This window comes from Octopus bimaculoides, chromosome 4 (assembly GCF_001194135.2).
Source record: "Octopus bimaculoides isolate UCB-OBI-ISO-001 chromosome 4, ASM119413v2, whole genome shotgun sequence".
Taxonomy (NCBI): Eukaryota; Metazoa; Mollusca; class Cephalopoda; order Octopoda; family Octopodidae; genus Octopus; species Octopus bimaculoides.
The window spans coordinates 109,714,067-109,718,552 of record NC_068984.1 but is presented as its reverse complement, the minus strand read 5'-3'; positions in this window follow the sequence as shown (position 1 = coordinate 109,718,552).

The window sequence follows — 4,486 nt, the reverse complement described above, 5'->3', positions numbered from 1 at the left end:
AGGAAGAGACATTTATTGACCCTAAATTTAATTGGAATTTTCCACAAGTCCCAAGAGTTTCTGATATCAAGGATTCATTCCTATATAGCTGGTGGCAAATCTGTTAAAATGAACATGGTGTGATGAAGTCTGCTGGGTTGGTTAAAAGAGATGTTTAGTTCTGATGCTAGTATTCTCATCTGGTGGCTTTCTCTATGCTGTGAACTGCTTTTATTTTTATAGCAAGTTTTATTTTTAGCTTTTAGCTTGATTATAAGGGATTTTTTTGTTGTTTCAGCTTTTCTTCCTTCCTGCATTAGGTTTGCCTCATTGTTCATCGTCAACTCAGCATTGTCTTCTACTCAGACATTGGTTGTGCATACAGCTTGTTGTTGTTGGCACTCCGTCGCTTACGACGTCGAGGGTTCCAGTTGATCCAATCAATGGAACAACCTGCTCGTGAAATTAACGTGCAAGTGGCTGAGCACTCCACAGACACGGTGTACCCTTAACGTAGTTCTCAGTGATATTCAGCATGACACAGTGTGACAAGGCTGACCCTTTGAATTACAGGCACAACAGAAACAGGAAGAAAGAGTGAGAGAAAGTTGTGGTGAAAGAGCACAGCAGGGTTCGCCACCATCCCCTGCGGGAGCCTCGTGGAGCTTTAGGTGTTTTCGCTCAATAAACACTCACAATGCCCGGTCTGGGAATCGAAACCGCGAGTCCGCTGCCCTAAACACTGGGCCATTGCGCCTCCACTGTGCATACAGCATACCACAGTAAATGACATATGGTAGATATTTTATCCCATAGAAGATCTGAATATTTCTGAAGTTTTTTAATATTTCACTTAATATTTGTGAAACTAATAACCTGATGTAGAACTCAATATATGTATGTTTCAGAATAGACTGTTAGATGAATATAGAGTGGTAATAAGAAAATGGGATGACACAAGAAAAACGATGATTTGGTTATAAACTTCATTAGCTTACAGCTGTTTCGGTTATAAGATGCAGTGGACTCATAGTCAAGTGCCTGAATAACATCCTATAGTTTCATCAGCTAAAGTCTTCTTCTTATGGCCATTTCTGATAACCTATGATAAAACTAAAAGCTAACAAGTATGTCTGTGTTCTCAGTTTACTACAATAAAAATAAAATCTCCTTGAAATGAAACCCTATCTTTTAAAATGATTAAAGATTCATTAGATAATAGAGTGCTTGATATGTATCTTTAGCAATCGAGAGAGAATGGTCACGACTGAAGAAGTAATTGTATGACAAAGACTTGTTATATATTATTTCTATTAAAAATTGTGATACTTATGGACAGGGGAAACTGTTTATATACTATATTCAGAAAAAAACTATTTATATATGAGATTTAGAAAAACCTAAGCAAGGTTCACCAAAATGATTAGACTATGAAAATGATTATATGATAACATTATTCTTTTTTTATTTGTTATTTATTATTATCAGCATAGTACTGTAGTAGCCATTATTGTTATATGAATCATATACAATAATGCAGCATTGTTATATACATTTACTTATATCATTGAGTTGTGTTTTTAAAATTGTTGAAAGATGGTTATAAATTTTATTAATAACCTGCATTTTCTCACAAGAGCTGTGTTTATTTGTATCTAAATATAAAAGTTATTTCCTGAAAACTGTCAACACCAAGGTTTGTATCAACTATAATCTTTAAATCTAATTGTTTGAATATATTGATTAGCTCTTTCCTAGAGCTACACATCCCTTGGCAGATCATAATACATGAAGTAATTAAACCATCATCACCGTATAAACCACTTTGTGAAGATTAAGCTTCTTAGAATTAAATGTAAAATAAAACATTCAGATTGGTCATAAATTTCAGCTCCATCAGTGTTTCTTATAAAAACATCAAACAAATTTTCACTATTCTTTTCAAAAAATTTTGAAAATTATATATATATATATATATATTCAATCACCAGACTATGGCCTATATTGGAGCCTCTCATTCAACAATTAATAATGAAGGAACCTGAAGTTTTATTTCATCAACCTTTTTGCTTGTATGTGTGTTTGTGTTTGACAACCAGTGTTGGTGGGTTTACAGTCCCATAACTTCTCAGTTCAGCAAGAAACCAATAGCATAAATACAAGCTTTAAACCAAAATAAGTACTGGGATCGATTCATTGAACTAAAATTTTTCCAGTTTTACATTTTGAGTTCAAGTTCTGCCAAAGTCAACTTAACCCTTCATACTTTCAGGGCCAACAGAATATGTACCAGTTGTGCATTGGGTGTTTATCCAATCAACTAGACTCATCCCCCCAAAATTTCAGGCCTTATGCTTACATCAGAAACGACTATTATAGCAATGGATAATGACAGTGGAGTGTGAATAAAATGCTAGTGTTCCAGCTAAGGCAATGCGCTGGCAGAATTGTTGCTGTGCTGGGCATAATGCTTAGTGGCATCTCTTCTGGCTTTACATTCTGAGTTCAACTTCCATCAAGGTCAACTTTGCCTTTCATCCTTTCAGAGCAGAGTCCATAAAACAACTACCAGTAGAGAACTGGAATCAATGTAATAGGCCCAGGAGTGGCTGTGTGGTAAGTAGCTTGTTTATAAACCACATGGTTTCGGGCTCAGTCCCACTGTGTGGCACCTTGGGCAAGTGTCTTCTACTATAGCCTCCGGCCAACCAAAGCCTTGTGAGTGAATTTGGTAGACAGAAACTGAAAGAAGCCCGTCGTATCTATGTATATATTTATATGTATGTATGTGTATATGTTTGTGTGTCTGTGTTTATCCCCCCAACTTCTCTTGACAACCGATGCTAGTGTGTTTACGTCCCCGTAACTTAGCGGTTCGGCAAAAAGAGACCGATAGAATAAGTACTAGGCTTACAAAGAATAAGTCCTGGGGTCGATTGCCCCAGCATAGCTGCAGTCAAATGACTGAAACAAGTAAAAGAGAGTAAAGAGTATGTCTGCAGTCTAATTATTGAGTAATTAGACTGCAGTAAACAAGTAAAAGACAGAAGATATTCTTCACATAGGACTACTAATATAGGCCAATATACTCCAAAAATGACAGGATGGTCATGGCCAGAATTCCTGTGATTATATGTTTGCCTATCCAGAGAAGCATTTAAACTGGCCATATCTGGCCAGAAAAGTGTACTTGCTTTATATTCAAACTGTTGAAATTTGGCCTCTTGTACCTACCCTACAATGTCATTCCACTTCATCATCAACTTCTGTTTCACCTACTTCGTTTTTATCCCTTCAAAACCCTTTAGCATTCAGATTACTCTGTCAAATTGAATACTTTTTAATTCACATAGTTTTGAATTAATTGTACCATATCTTGTAACTTTGCGATTTCAATGAAGTGGTTGTATATTTTTAGAATGACATTGTAGGGTAGGTACAAGAGGCCAGATTTTGACAGTTTGAACATAAAGCTGGTACACTTTTCTGCCAGATAAGGCCAGTTTAATTGCTTCTCTCTCAACTTCATTCCAACTACCATCTCAGCTATTGTTATGCTATTGTTTAACCCCAGGCATGCATGATTCACCAGAACTATGAACACGTTCAAGTTCCTTGACCATCTCATCTTTTTATATTTTTCTTTCTTTCTATTTGTTTTTATTTTCTAGAATTTTGTATTTTGTACTAAGCTATGTAATGTGTCTTATTTCAAGGGTGTGATTAAAGAGAGTCCTAGCATCTACTTCTTGCAGGATAATGGTCAAGTAACAAGGCTACCCCATTTTTTCAAGAGCAGTTGTTAAAAAGGAACAGTAGCTACTATGACATCATCACTGTCATACTGAAGTTATTACCACCACAACCACCGACACCACCACCTCTACAACTACTACTGCTGCTGCTACTACTACAACTAATATCATCACAACCACCACCACTATCAAATTTATCATTAATGCCTCCACCATTTACACCACCATTCTATTAATACTACTGCCACCAATCACGTCAACTACCAACAATAATACTATAACCACAACTTCAAAGATACACATTCTAAATTACCACTATCACCACTAATATAAAGATAGATAGATAGATAGAGAGAGAGAGAGAGAGAGAGAGAGAGAGTGAGTGAGAGTGACAGAGAAGGAGAGCAAAACAACAAAGATTCTTACATAGGTATATATATATATATATATACACACACACACATATATTTACATATATAAATTGGTATATATGCATTTCCACATACATGTGAATGTGTGTGTATCATATATACAAACATGTATGTGTTGACTTTATGTAAAACAAAAATACAGGAGGATCAGATTCACACACTAATTACAGCAGTCCTTCAGGTTTTCTAAGCCCTGTAAAAGTACTCCGAAGGTTGGTCCTCCGACCAGGCTTTTCGCAATACCCTTACAACAAGGTACTTTACAGCATCCCTTTGTATATATATATGTGTGTATATATATATATATATATATATATATAT